Source organism: Periplaneta americana, chromosome 7, assembly GCF_040183065.1.
Source record: "Periplaneta americana isolate PAMFEO1 chromosome 7, P.americana_PAMFEO1_priV1, whole genome shotgun sequence".
In the NCBI taxonomy this organism is placed as follows: Eukaryota; Metazoa; Arthropoda; class Insecta; order Blattodea; family Blattidae; genus Periplaneta; species Periplaneta americana.
In genome coordinates this window covers 178,852,703-178,867,707 of record NC_091123.1, presented here as the reverse complement: position 1 = coordinate 178,867,707, position 15,005 = coordinate 178,852,703, and the positions used below count along the sequence as shown (strand labels likewise).

Here is a 15,005-nt window from a genome sequence, read left to right as displayed (position 1 = left end):
CTGCTAGAGAACTGTGAGAAAGATGCGAAGTTGTTTGTGTGGAGGAAAGTCAATCCATTCCTCCTTTACTGCAGTTAACACACATAGACAACAGCGCACTAGCGGCAAGAGAAAGAAGCAGAGTTTTAAAGCAAGTAAATGAACGGATAGGGAGGAGATCCTCCTCTGAATCAGCGCATGGGCGGGAAATATAGAAACCGATTGGTCGTGCAGCAAGATCGCTACTGCTGCCATCTAACAATGCTGCATTCCACCAGACTATAACACATCTAGGAGGAGACACAGTAAAAACATTTTTAACGCAAAGCTTTGAAAGACACTATATAAACTTTTTTTTTAAATTATAAAACAAAGGCGGCAGAGTTCTACGACAGGGATACAAAAGTTGATCCCACGATACAAGTGTCTCAATTTTGATGGTGGCTATGTTGAAAAATAGCTGAAACATTGCTGTACCTGTTGCCAATAAATGTTTTCCTGAAAGTGTGTGTTCTTTTTTTAAAAAAAATAGGGAAACTTACTTTCTGGATGCGCCTCGTATTTACTAACCTATTTGATTGCAGATTGTCTAATTGTTGTTGCAAGGAAGTGATCTAACAAAATATGGGGACGAGATTTACATTCTCTGCTCCCCACATGTAATAATATTTTCAGCTACTCAGCCGGACTGTCTAGCAAGAGGAAACTGAGGAAGCCTGTGTCATCGGATCTGAACGACCTTCGACGTGATATCGTCCATTCCGGGAAAAACTCTGAGTGTATTGTATAATATTAAGTAGAGCATGAAGCTCCCCCAGAGATGCAAAGATCAAAATGGCACTTGTAAAATTTATTTCTACTTTTGTAACTTAAAATAACTATACCATAAAATAATATGTTTCAAAGTTTAGGATTAATTTATCACAAGGATATAATAGCATTTAAGGGGAGAGGATGGTATTTTTTTGGTGAAAAATGAGTAAATTTAAAAAAACATTTTCTTTAAAATACTCTGTGATATGTGTGGAATGCATAGCATAACATTTTGTGGGTATTTGTGCCCTTATCGGATATTGAGTCGCCATTTTTAAACTTCCTGCGTTATGGATTTTTAAATCACTCTCCCACTTTTATTGTTGTTTCCGGTAAATTAAATTTTCCAAAAATAAAAAATTTTTCTTTCAAATGCTCTTTGATATGTGTGGAATGCATTGCGTAACATTTTGTGGGTATTTGTGCCCTTATCGGATGTTGAGACGTCATTTTTAAACTTCCTGCGCTATGGATTTTTAAATCACACGCCCGCTTTTATCGGTTTCCAGTAACTTCATTTTTTTGGTACATTACCAGACAAAAATGGATATATTTTCTGAACTATTAAAGATGCACACATGAATTTTAGAACACGCATTCTTTAGACTATTAGGAAAAGTTTCTCTGTAACAGAATTTTGTTAATTGATTTCGTTTTAAAAATACGTCCGTTTGTTTGCAAGAAGGGAAATCAGAAAATTGTTATTAAATTTTAATTGTTTATTTTACAAACATAGGGACCAATTTAAAAATTCTGTTACAGACAGTTTGTAGAACATGCTTTTGCAAATACATTGCAAAAAAAGCTTGAATCTATCTTTAAAAACGGTTTAGGTATATCGGTTTCAGTACAATTCTGCATTGATTATATTTTTTTCAAATTTCGGCCCCCAAATAATTTTTTTTTTTTTCAAAATATTTATATTTGGTTGAATTCCTACAGCTATGAGCTCTCTACATACAAAAAATTAATATTTTACACCAAATAGGAAAAAAGTTTTGAAACATACAATCCTCTCCCCTTAATGCAGTCTTGAAGGCTACTCTGCCTAATATATATATATATATATATATATATATATATATATATGTGTGTCAACATTGCATTTCAAACGTACGGTATCTCAAATGACAATTTAAAAGAAAGCATTAGTTTGATGTGAAAGTTGAAATTAAACATGTCATAATTATAACTCTTTCGTGAGTGCGTAACCGATCATCTTAATTTAATAATTGTGCTACTCGAACTTATGTACTGAATGTGCTCTAGGCTTCGAGATTGCAAGACGTCCTGCCGGTGGTGTAACAGCGTAAGCAACAGGAGCCACGATGGACAGGTGACGTCACGCGGCAGCTGGAACGCTATCAGCCCTCAGCACAGAACTCAACTGCATGTGTCAGCAGAGCTACATAAGGAGGTGCTGTATATACGAAAACGAGTACAACACAGAACACATAGGTAAGACTTGAATGCTTTTAAGACCAACATTTAGATTAAGAATGGAATGAATTAGATTGAAAAATGTGTGTGTTTATGGTATACATGAAAAGAAAAGAATGCTTAACAGCTCACACCCCCCAGACAAAAAAAAAAGAATGGGATTCCCATTTTGATGCTATCGTGTCAGAAGCAACTTAAGGGGGAATACGTGACCGCATCCCATTCCTCGGTATGGCCATTATGTCCGGGATTACAAACTGAAATATTTTAAGAAAAAAAAAATAAGTGAAGCAAAAAGTGTGACGGATTTGCTTGATTTTAGTGGTGATTATTAGTGAACATGCGGGGATGCTACAGTTAAAAGGGCGGGTCTCTGAGATGGTTTGTTTTCCTTATGTAGAGAAAATTCTATTTTGGAAGGTCAAAATGATCATATTTTGAAATTTTGCCGGCCTCTACCGTCCAACGCGCAGGGATAGAGAGTTGTCCTTCATACTGAAGATAGAGCTTCGCGAGATGTATTTAACGCACTTATCGGCTTTGTTCTCAGTACACGTACTGCGGAGTTATGGCGGCTAGAATGTTGGCGGAGTAGAGTTTTCTCGAAAATGAGTTTGTGTTCGCGATTCCCATTTTGATGGTATCGTGTAACAAGTAAGTCGAAAATCAGAAAGTGTTTGCGATTGCCATTTTGATCGTTCCACTTTTTTTCTCGAAAAATCAGAAAGTGTTCGCGATTGCCCTTTTGATGCTATCGTGTTACAAGGATGTCAAGGGGGAGTAGAGGGCCGCAGCCCGTTCCTGGGTATGGCCATTATTTCCGGAATTAGAGGCCCAAATATTTTAGGTACCCAAAAATTAAGGCTAGAAAAAAGTGCGACGGATTTTCTGGATTTTAGTGGTGATTACTAGGCAAAATGCTGGGATGCTACAGTTAAAAGGGCGGGCCTCTGAGCCGCTTGGTTCTCCTTGTGTAGAAAAAAGTCTGTTTTGGAAGGTCAAAATGACCATTTTTTGAAATTTTGCCGGCCTCTCCCGTCCAAACGCGCAGGGATAGAGAGTTGTCCTTTATACTGAAGATAGAGTTCGGCGAGCTGTATTTAACGCACTCATCGGCTTTGTTCTAACTTCACGTACTGCGGAGTTATGGCGGCTAGAATGTCGGCGGAATAGTGGTTTAAACCCTTCCCCTTTTTTTCTCGAAAATCAGAAAGTGTTCGCGATTGCCCCTTTGATGCTATCGTGTTACAAGGATGTCAAGGGGGAGTAGAGGGCCGCAGCCCGTTCCTCGGTATGGCCATTATTTCCGGAATTAGAGGCCCAAATATTTTCGGTACCCAAAAATTAAGGCTAGAAAAAAGTGCGACGGATTTGCTGGATTTTAGTGGTGATTACTAGGCAAGATGCTGGGATGCTACAGTTAAAAGGGCGGGCCTCTGAGCCGCTTGGTTCTCCTTGTGTAGAAAAAAGTCTGTTTTGGAAGGTCAAAAGACCATTTTTTTTAATTTTGCCGGCCTCTCCCGTCCAAACGCGCAGGGATAGAGAGTTGTCCTTTATACTGAAGATAGAGTTCGGCGAGCTGTATTTAACGCACTCATCGGCTTTGTTCTAACTTCACGTACTGCGGAGTTATGGCGGCTAGAATGTCGGCGGAATAGTGGTTTAAACCCTTCCCCTTTTTTTCTCGAAAATCAGAAAGTGTTCGCGATTGCCCCTTTGATGCTATCGTGTTACAAGGATGTCAAGGGGGAGTAGAGGGCCGCAGCCCGTTCCTCGGTATGGCCATTATTTCCGGAATTAGAGGCCCAAATATTTTAGGTACCCAAAAATTAAGGCTAGAAAAAAGTGCGACGGATTTGCTGGATTTTAGTGGTGATTACTAGGCAAGATGCTGGGATGCTACAGTTAAAAGGGCGGGCCTCTGAGCCGCTTGGTTCTCCTTGTGTAGAAAAAAGTCTGTTTTGGAAGGTCAAAAGACCATTTTTTTTAATTTTGCCGGCCTCTCCCGTCCAAACGCGCAGGGATAGAGAGTTGTCCTTTATACTGAAGATAGAGTTCGGCGAGCTGTATTTAACGCACTCATCGGCTTTGTTCTAACTTCACGTACTGCGGAGTTATGGCGGCTAGAATGTCGGCGGAATAGTGGTTTAAACCCTTCCCCTTTTTTTCTCGAAAATCAGAAAGTGTTCGCGATTGCCCCTTTGATGCTATCGTGTTACAAGGATGTCAAGGGGGAGTAGAGGGCCGCAGCCCGTTCCTCGGTATGGCCATTATTTCCGGAATTAGAGGCCCAAATATTTTAGGTACCCATAAATTAAGGCTAGAAAACCGTGCGACGGATTTGCTGGATTTTAGTGGTGATTACTAGGCAAGATGCTGGGATGCTACAGTTAAGAGGGCGGGCCTCTGAGCCGCTTGGTTCTCCTTGTGTAGAAAAAAGTCTGTTTTGGAAGGTCAAAATGACCAATTTTTGAAATTTTGCCGGCCTCTCCCGTCCAAACGCGCAGGGATAGAGAGTTGTCCTTTATACTGAAGATAGAGTTCGGCGAGCTGTATTTAACGCACTCATCGGCTTTGTTCTAACTTCACGTACTGCGGAGTTATGGCGGCTAGAATGTCGGCGGAATAGTGGTTTAAACCCTTCCCCTTTTTTTCTCGAAAATCAGAAAGTGTTCGCGATTGCCCCTTTGATGCTATCGTGTTACAAGGATGTCAAGGGGGAGTAGAGGGCCGCAGCCCGTTCCTGGGTATGGCCATTATTTCCGGAATTAGAGGCCCAAATATTTTAGGTACCCAAAAATTAAGGCTAGAAAAAAGTGCGACGGATTTTCTGGGTTTTAGTGGTGATTACTAGGCAAAATGCTGGGATGCTACAGTTAAAAGGGCGGGCCTCTGAGCCGCTTGGTTCTCCTTGTGTAGAAAAAAGTCTGTTTTGGAAGGTCAAAATGACCATTTTTTGAAATTTTGCCGGCCTCTCCCGTCCAAACGCGCAGGGATAGAGAGTTGTCCTTTATACTGAAGATAGAGTTCGGCGAGCTGTATTTAACGCACTCATCGGCTTTGTTCTAACTTCACGTACTGCGGAGTTATGGCGGCTAGAATGTCGGCGGAATAGTGGTTTAAACCCTTCCCCTTTTTTTCTCGAAAATCAGAAAGTGTTCGCGATTGCCCCTTTGATGCTATCGTGTTACAAGGATGTCAAGGGGGAGTAGAGGGCCGCAGCCCGTTCCTCGGTATGGCCATTATTTCCGGAATTAGAGGCCCAAATATTTTCGGTACCCAAAAATTAAGGCTAGAAAAAAGTGCGACGGATTTGCTGGATTTTAGTGGTGATTACTAGGCAAGATGCTGGGATGCTACAGTTAAAAGGGCGGGCCTCTGAGCCGCTTGGTTCTCCTTGTGTAGAAAAAAGTCTGTTTTGGAAGGTCAAAAGACCATTTTTTTTAATTTTGCCGGCCTCTCCCGTCCAAACGCGCAGGGATAGAGAGTTGTCCTTTATACTGAAGATAGAGTTCGGCGAGCTGTATTTAACGCACTCATCGGCTTTGTTCTAACTTCACGTACTGCGGAGTTATGGCGGCTAGAATGTCGGCGGAATAGTGGTTTAAACCCTTCCCCTTTTTTTCTCGAAAATCAGAAAGTGTTCGCGATTGCCCCTTTGATGCTATCGTGTTACAAGGATGTCAAGGGGGAGTAGAGGGCCGCAGCCCGTTCCTCGGTATGGCCATTATTTCCGGAATTAGAGGCCCAAATATTTTAGGTACCCATAAATTAAGGCTAGAAAACCGTGCGACGGATTTGCTGGATTTTAGTGGTGATTACTAGGCAAGATGCTGGGATGCTACAGTTAAGAGGGCGGGCCTCTGAGCCGCTTGGTTCTCCTTGTGTAGAAAAAAGTCTGTTTTGGAAGGTCAAAATGACCAATTTTTGAAATTTTGCCGGCCTCTCCCGTCCAAACGCGCAGGGATAGAGAGTTGTCCTTTATACTGAAGATAGAGTTCGGCGAGCTGTATTTAACGCACTCATCGGCTTTGTTCTAACTTCACGTACTGCGGAGTTATGGCGGCTAGAATGTCGGCGGAATAGTGGTTTAAACCCTTCCCCTTTTTTTCTCGAAAATCAGAAAGTGTTCGCGATTGCCCCTTTGATGCTATCGTGTTACAAGGATGTCAAGGGGGAGTAGAGGGCCGCAGCCCGTTCCTGGGTATGGCCATTATTTCCGGAATTAGAGGCCCAAATATTTTAGGTACCCAAAAATTAAGGCTAGAAAAAAGTGCGACGGATTTTCTGGGTTTTAGTGGTGATTACTAGGCAAAATGCTGGGATGCTACAGTTAAAAGGGCGGGCCTCTGAGCCGCTTGGTTCTCCTTGTGTAGAAAAAAGTCTGTTTTGGAAGGTCAAAATGACCATTTTTTGAAATTTTGCCGGCCTCTCCCGTCCAAACGCGCAGGGATAGAGAGTTGTCCTTTATACTGAAGATAGAGTTCGGCGAGCTGTATTTAACGCACTCATCGGCTTTGTTCTAACTTCACGTACTGCGGAGTTATGGCGGCTAGAATGTCGGCGGAATAGTGGTTTAAACCCTTCCCCTTTTTTTCTCGAAAATCAGAAAGTGTTCGCAATTGCCCCTTTGATGCTATCGTGTTACAAGGATGTCAAGGGGGAGTAGAGGGCCGCAGCCCGTTCCTGGGTATGGCCATTATTTCCGGAATTAGAGGCCCAAATATTTTAGGTACCCAAAAATTAAGGCTAGAAAAAAGTGCGACGGATTTTCTGGATTTTAGTGGTGATTACTAGGCAAGATGCTGGGATGCTACAGTTAAAAGGGCGGGCCTCTGAGCCGCTTGGTTCTCCTTGTGTAGAAAAAAGTCTGTTTTGGAAGGTCAAAATGACCATTTTTTGAAATTTTGCCGGCCTCTCCCGTCCAAACGCGCAGTGATAGAGAGTTGTCCTTTATACTGAAGATAGAGTTCGGCGAGCTGTATTTAACGCACTCATCGGCTTTGTTCTAACTTCACGTACTGCGGAGTTATGGCGGCTAGAATGTCGGCGGAATAGTCAAGTCCCCTTTTTTTCTCGAAAATCAGAAAGTGTTCGCGATTGCCCCTTTGATGCTATCGTGTTACAAGGATGTCAAGGGGGAGTAGAGGGCCGCAGCCCGTTCCTCGGTATGGCCATTATTTCCGGAATTAGAGGCCCAAATATTTTAGGTACCCAAAAATTAAGGCTAGAAAAAAGTGCGACGGATTTGCTGGATTTTAGTGGTGATTACTAGGCAAGATGCTGGGATGCTACAGTTAAAAGGGCGGGCCTCTGAGCCGCTTGGTTCTCCTTGTGTAGAAAAAAGTCTGTTTTGGAAGGTCAAAATGACCATTTTTTGAAATTTTGCCGGCCTCTCCCGTCCAAACGCGCAGGGATAGAGAGTTGTCCTTTATACTGAAGATAGAGTTCGGCGAGCTGTATTTAACGCACTCATCGGCTTTGTTCTAACTTCACGTACTGCGGAGTTATGGCGGCTAGAATGTCGGCGGAATAGTCAAGTCCCCTTTTTTTCTCGAAAATCAGAAAGTGTTCGCGATTGCCCCTTTGATGCTATCGTGTTACAAGGATGTCAAGGGGGAGTAGAGGGCCGCAGCCCGTTCCTCGGTATGGCCATTATTTCCGGAATTAGAGGCCCAAATATTTTAGGTACCCAAAAATTAAGGCTAGAAAAAAGTGCGACGGATTTGCTGGATTTTAGTGGTGATTACTAGGCAAGATGCTGGGATGCTACAGTTAAAAGGGCGGGCCTCTGAGCCGCTTGGTTCTCCTTGTGTAGAAAAAAGTCTGTTTTGGAAGGTCAAAATGACCATTTTTTGAAATTTTGCCGGCCTCTCCCGTCCAAACGCGCAGTGATAGAGAGTTGTCCTTTATACTGAAGATAGAGTTCGGCGAGCTGTATTTAACGCACTCATCGGCTTTGTTCTAACTTCACGTACTGCGGAGTTATGGCGGCTAGAATGTCGGCGGAATAGTGGTTTAAACCCTTCCCCTTTTTTTCTCGAAAATCAGAAAGTGTTCGCGATTGCCCCTTTGATGCTATCGTGTTACAAGGATGTCAAGGGGGAGTAGAGGGCCGCAGCCCGTTCCTCGGTATGGCCATTATTTCCGGAATTAGAGGCCCAAATATTTTCGGTACCCAAAAATTAAGGCTAGAAAAAAGTGCGACGGATTTGCTGGAATTTAGTGGTGATTACTAGGCAAGATGCTGGGATGCTACAGTTAAAAGGGCGGGCCTCTGAGCCGCTTCGTTCTCCTTGTGTAGAAAAAAGTCTGTTTTGGAAGGTCAAAATGACCGATTTTTGAAATTTTGCCGGCCTCTCCCGTCCAAACGCGCAGTGATAGAGAGTTGTCCTTTATACTGAAGATAGAGTTCGGCGAGCTGTATTTAACGCACTCATCGGCTTTGTTCTAACTTCACGTACTGCGGAGTTATGGCGGCTAGAATGTCGGCGGAATAGTGGTTTATACCCTTCCCCTTTTTTTCTCGAAAATCAGAAAGTGTTCGCGATTGCCCCTTTGATGCTATCGTGTTACAAGGATGTCAAGGGGGAGTAGAGGGCCGCAGCCCGTTCCTGGGTATGGCCATTATTTCCGGAATTAGAGGCCCAAATATTTTAGGTACCCATAAATTAAGGCTAGAAAACAGTGCGACGGATTTGCTGGATTTTAGTGGTGATTACTAGGCAAGATGCTGGGATGCTACAGTTAAAAGGGCGGGCCTCTGAGCCGCTTGGTTCTCCTTGTGTAGAAAAAAGTCTGTTTTGGAAGGTCAAAATGACCAATTTTTGAAATTTTGCCGGCCTCTCCCGTCCAAACGCGCAGGGATAGAGAGTTGTCCTTTATACTGAAGATAGAGTTCGGCGAGCTGTATTTAACGCACTCATCGGCTTTGTTCTAACTTCACGTACTGCGGAGTTATGGCGGCTAGAATGTCGGCGGAATAGTGGTTTAAACCCTTCCCCTTTTTTTCTCGAAAATCAGAAAGTGTTCGCAATTGCCCCTTTGATGCTATCGTGTTACAAGGATGTCAAGGGGGAGTAGAGGGCCGCAGCCCGTTCCTGGGTATGGCCATTATTTCCGGAATTAGAGGCCCAAATATTTTAGGTACCCAAAAATTAAGGCTAGAAAAAAGTGCGACGGATTTTCTGGATTTTAGTGGTGATTACTAGGCAAGATGCTGGGATGCTACAGTTAAAAGGGCGGGCCTCTGAGCCGCTTGGTTCTCCTTGTGTAGAAAAAAGTCTGTTTTGGAAGGTCAAAATGACCATTTTTTGAAATTTTGCCGGCCTCTCCCGTCCAAACGCGCAGTGATAGAGAGTTGTCCTTTATACTGAATATAGAGTTCGGCGAGCTGTATTTAACGCACTCATCGGCTTTGTTCTAACTTCACGTACTGCGGAGTTATGGCGGCTAGAATGTCGGCGGAATAGTGGTTTAAACCCTTCCCCTTTTTTTCTCGAAAATCAGAAAGTGTTCGCGATTGCCCCTTTGATGCTATCGTGTTACAAGGATGTCAAGGGGGAGTAGAGGGCCGCAGCCCGTTCCTCGGTATGGCCATTATTTCCGGAATTAGAGGCCCAAATATTTTAGGTACCCAAAAATTAAGGCTAGAAAAAAGTGCGACGGATTTGCTGGATTTTAGTGGTGATTACTAGGCAAGATGCTGGGATGCTACAGTTAAAAGGGCGGGCCTCTGAGCCGCTTGGTTCTCCTTGTGTAGAAAAAAGTCTGTTTTGGAAGGTCAAAATGACCATTTTTTGAAATTTTGCCGGCCTCTCCCGTCCAAACGCGCAGGGATAGAGAGTTGTCCTTTATACTGAAGATAGAGTTCGGCGAGCTGTATTTAACGCACTCATCGGCTTTGTTCTAACTTCACGTACTGCGGAGTTATGGCGGCTAGAATGTCGGCGGAATAGTCAAGTCCCCTTTTTTTCTCGAAAATCAGAAAGTGTTCGCGATTGCCCCTTTGATGCTATCGTGTTACAAGGATGTCAAGGGGGAGTAGAGGGCCGCAGCCCGTTCCTCGGTATGGCCATTATTTCCGGAATTAGAGGCCCAAATATTTTAGGTACCCAAAAATTAAGGCTAGAAAAAAGTGCGACGGATTTGCTGGATTTTAGTGGTGATTACTAGGCAAGATGCTGGGATGCTACAGTTAAAAGGGCGGGCCTCTGAGCCGCTTGGTTCTCCTTGTGTAGAAAAAAGTCTGTTTTGGAAGGTCAAAATGACCATTTTTTGAAATTTTGCCGGCCTCTCCCGTCCAAACGCGCAGGGATAGAGAGTTGTCCTTTATACTGAAGATAGAGTTCGGCGAGCTGTATTTAACGCACTCATCGGCTTTGTTCTAACTTCACGTACTGCGGAGTTATGGCGGCTAGAATGTCGGCGGAATAGTGGATTAAACCCTTCCCCTTTTTTTCTCGAAAATCAGAAAGTGTTCGCGATTGCCCCTTTGATGCTATCGTGTTACAAGGATGTCAAGGGGGAGTAGAGGGCCGCAGCCCGTTCCTCGGTATGGCCATTATTTCCGGAATTAGAGGCCCAAATATTTTAGGTACCCAAAAATTAAGGCTAGAAAAAAGTGCGACGGATTTGCTGGATTTTAGTGGTGATTACTAGGCAAGATGCTGGGATGCTACAGTTAAAAGGGCGGGCCTCTGAGCCGCTTGGTTCTCCTTGTGTAGAAAAAAGTCTGTTTTGGAAGGTCAAAATGACCATTTTTTGAAATTTTGCCGGCCTCTCCCGTCCAAACGCGCAGTGATAGAGAGTTGTCCTTTATACTGAAGATAGAGTTCGGCGAGCTGTATTTAACGCACTCATCGGCTTTGTTCTAACTTCACGTACTGCGGAGTTATGGCGGCTAGAATGTCGGCGGAATAGTGGTTTAAACCCTTCCCCTTTTTTTCTCGAAAATCAGAAAGTGTTCGCGATTGCCCCTTTGATGCTATCGTGTTACAAGGATGTCAAGGGGGAGTAGAGGGCCGCAGCCCGTTCCTCGGTATGGCCATTATTTCCGGAATTAGAGGCCCAAATATTTTCGGTACCCAAAAATTAAGGCTAGAAAAAAGTGCGACGGATTTGCTGGAATTTAGTGGTGATTACTAGGCAAGATGCTGGGATGCTACAGTTAAAAGGGCGGGCCTCTGAGCCGCTTCGTTCTCCTTGTGTAGAAAAAAGTCTGTTTTGGAAGGTCAAAATGACCGATTTTTGAAATTTTGCCGGCCTCTCCCGTCCAAACGCGCAGTGATAGAGAGTTGTCCTTTATACTGAAGATAGAGTTCGGCGAGCTGTATTTAACGCACTCATCGGCTTTGTTCTAACTTCACGTACTGCGGAGTTATGGCGGCTAGAATGTCGGCGGAATAGTGGTTTATACCCTTCCCCTTTTTTTCTCGAAAATCAGAAAGTGTTCGCGATTGCCCCTTTGATGCTATCGTGTTACAAGGATGTCAAGGGGGAGTAGAGGGCCGCAGCCCGTTCCTGGGTATGGCCATTATTTCCGGAATTAGAGGCCCAAATATTTTAGGTACCCATAAATTAAGGCTAGAAAAAAGGGCGACGGATTTGCTGGATTTTAGTGGTGATTACTAGGCAAGATGCTGGGATGCTACAGTTAAAAGGGCGGGCCTCTGAGCCGCTTGGTTCTCCTTGTGTAGAAAAAAGTCTGTTTTGGAAGGTCAAAATGACCAATTTTTGAAATTTTGCCGGCCTCTCCCGTCCAAACGCGCAGTGATAGAGAGTTGTCCTTTATACTGAAGATAGAGTTCGGCGAGCTGTATTTAACGCACTCATCGGCTTTGTTCTAACTTCACGTACTGCGGAGTTATGGCGGCTAGAATGTCGGCGGAATAGTGGTTTAAACCCTTCCCCTTTTTTTCTCGAAAATCAGAAAGTGTTCGCGATTGCCCCTTTGATGCTATCGTGTTACAAGGATGTCAAGGGGGAGTAGAGGGCCGCAGCCCGTTCCTCGGTATGGCCATTATTTCCGGAATTAGAGGCCCAAATATTTTAGGTACCCATAAATTAAGGCTAGAAAACAGTGCGACGGATTTGCTGGATTTTAGTGGTGATTACTAGGCAAGATGCTGGGATGCTACAGTTAAAAGGGCGGGCCTCTGAGCCGCTTGGTTCTCCTTGTGTAGAAAAAAGTCTGTTTTGGAAGGTCAAAATGACCAATTTTTGAAATTTTGCCGGCCTCTCCCGTCCAAACGCGCAGGGATAGAGAGTTGTCCTTTATACTGAAGATAGAGTTCGGCGAGCTGTATTTAACGCACTCATCGGCTTTGTTCTAACTTCACGTACTGCGGAGTTATGGCGGCTAGAATGTCGGCGGAATAGTGGATTAAACCCTTCCCCTTTTTTTCTCGAAAATCAGAAAGTGTTCGCGATTGCCCCTTTGATGCTATCGTGTTACAAGGATGTCAAGGGGGAGTAGAGGGCCGCAGCCCGTTCCTCGGTATGGCCATTATTTCCGGAATTAGAGGCCCAAATATTTTAGGTACCCAAAAATTAAGGCTAGAAAAAAGTGCGACGGATTTGCTGGATTTTAGTGGTGATTACTAGGCAAGATGCTGGGATGCTACAGTTAAAAGGGCGGGCCTCTGAGCCGCTTGGTTCTCCTTGTGTAGAAAAAAGTCTGTTTTGGAAGGTCAAAATGACCGATTTTTGAAATTTTGCCGGCCTCTCCCGTCCAAACGCGCAGGGATAGAGAGTTGTCCTTTATACTGAAGATAGAGTTCGGCGAGCTGTATTTAACGCACTCATCGGCTTTGTTCTAACTTCACGTACTGCGGAGTTATGGCGGCTAGAATGTCGGCGGAATAGTGGTTTAAACCCTTCCCCTTTTTTTCTCGAAAATCAGAAAGTGTTCGCGATTGCCCCTTTGATGCTATCGTGTTACAAGGATGTCAAGGGGGAGTAGAGGGCCGCAGCCCGTTCCTGGGTATGGCCATTATTTCCGGAATTAGAGGCCCAAATATTTTAGGTACCCAAAAATTAAGGCTAGAAAAAAGTGCGACGGATTTTCTGGATTTTAGTGGTGATTACTAGGCAAAATGCTGGGATGCTACAGTTAAAAGGGCGGGCCTCTGAGCCGCTTGGTTCTCCTTGTGTAGAAAAAAGTCTGTTTTGGAAGGTCAAAATGACCATTTTTTGAAATTTTGCCGGCCTCTCCCGTCCAAACGCGCAGGGATAGAGAGTTGTCCTTTATACTGAAGATAGAGTTCGGCGAGCTGTATTTAACGCACTCATCGGCTTTGTTCTAACTTCACGTACTGCGGAGTTATGGCGGCTAGAATGTCGGCGGAATAGTGGTTTAAACCCTTCCCCTTTTTTTCTCGAAAATCAGAAAGTGTTCGCGATTGCCCCTTTGATGCTATCGTGTTACAAGGATGTCAAGGGGGAGTAGAGGGCCGCAGCCCGTTCCTCGGTATGGCCATTATTTCCGGAATTAGAGGCCCAAATATTTTAGGTACCCAAAAATTAAGGCTAGAAAAAAGTGCGACGGATTTGCTGGATTTTAGTGGTGATTACTAGGCAAGATGCTGGGATGCTACAGTTAAAAGGGCGGGCCTCTGAGTCGCTTGGTTCTCCTTGTGTAGAAAAAAGTCTGTTTTGGAAGGTCAAAATGACCATTTTTTGAAATTTTGCCGGCCTCTCCCGTCCAAACGCGCAGGGATAGAGAGTTGTCCTTTATACTGAAGATAGAGTTCGGCGAGCTGTATTTAACGCACTCATCGGCTTTGTTCTAACTTCACGTACTGCGGAGTTATGGCGGCTAGAATGTCGGCGGAATAGTGGTTTAAACCCTTCCCCTTTTTTTCTCGAAAATCAGAAAGTGTTCGCGATTGCCCCTTTGATGCTATCGTGTTACAAGGATGTCAAGGGGGAGTAGAGGGCCGCAGCCCGTTCCTCGGTATGGCCATTATTTCCGGAATTAGAGGCCCAAATATTTTAGGTACCCAAAAATTAAGGCTAGAAAAAAGTGCGACGGATTTGCTGGATTTTAGTGGTGATTACTAGGCAAGATGCTGGGATGCTACAGTTAAAAGGGCGGGCCTCTGAGCCGCTTGGTTCTCCTTGTGTAGAAAAAAGTCTGTTTTGGAAGGTCAAAATGACCATTTTTTGAAATTTTGCCGGCCTCTCCCGTCCAAACGCGCAGTGATAGAGAGTTGTCCTTTATACTGAAGATAGAGTTCGGCGAGCTGTATTTAACGCACTCATCGGCTTTGTTCTAACTTCACGTACTGCGGAGTTATGGCGGCTAGAATGTCGGCGGAATAGTGGTTTAAACCCTTCCCCTTTTTTTCTCGAAAATCAGAAAGTGTTCGCGATTGCCCCTTTGATGCTATCGTGTTACAAGGATGTCAAGGGGGAGTAGAGGGCCGCAGCCCGTTCCTCGGTATGGCCATTATTTCCGGAATTAGAGGCCCAAATATTTTAGGTACCCAAAAATTAAGGCTAGAAAAAAGTGCGACGGATTTGCTGGATTTTAGTGGTGATTACTAGGCAAGATGCTGGGATGCTACAGTTAAAAGGGCGGGCCTCTGAGCCGCTTGGTTCTCCTTGTGTAGAAAAAAGTCTGTTTTGGAAGGTCAAAATGACCATTTTTTGAAATTTTGCCGGCCTCTCCCGTCCAAACGCGCAGGGATAGAGAGTTGTCCTTTATACTGAAGATAGAGTTCGGCGAGCTGTATTTAACGCACTCATCGGCTTTGTTCTAACTTCACGTA

At 44.2% G+C, this 15,005-nt stretch overlaps 1 pseudogene; it reads left to right on the top strand.

Moving 5' to 3' along the window:
- Positions 1-15,005, top strand: part of LOC138702816 (WD repeat-containing protein 91-like) — a 274,108-nt pseudogene that overhangs the window by 21,240 nt on the left and 237,863 nt on the right.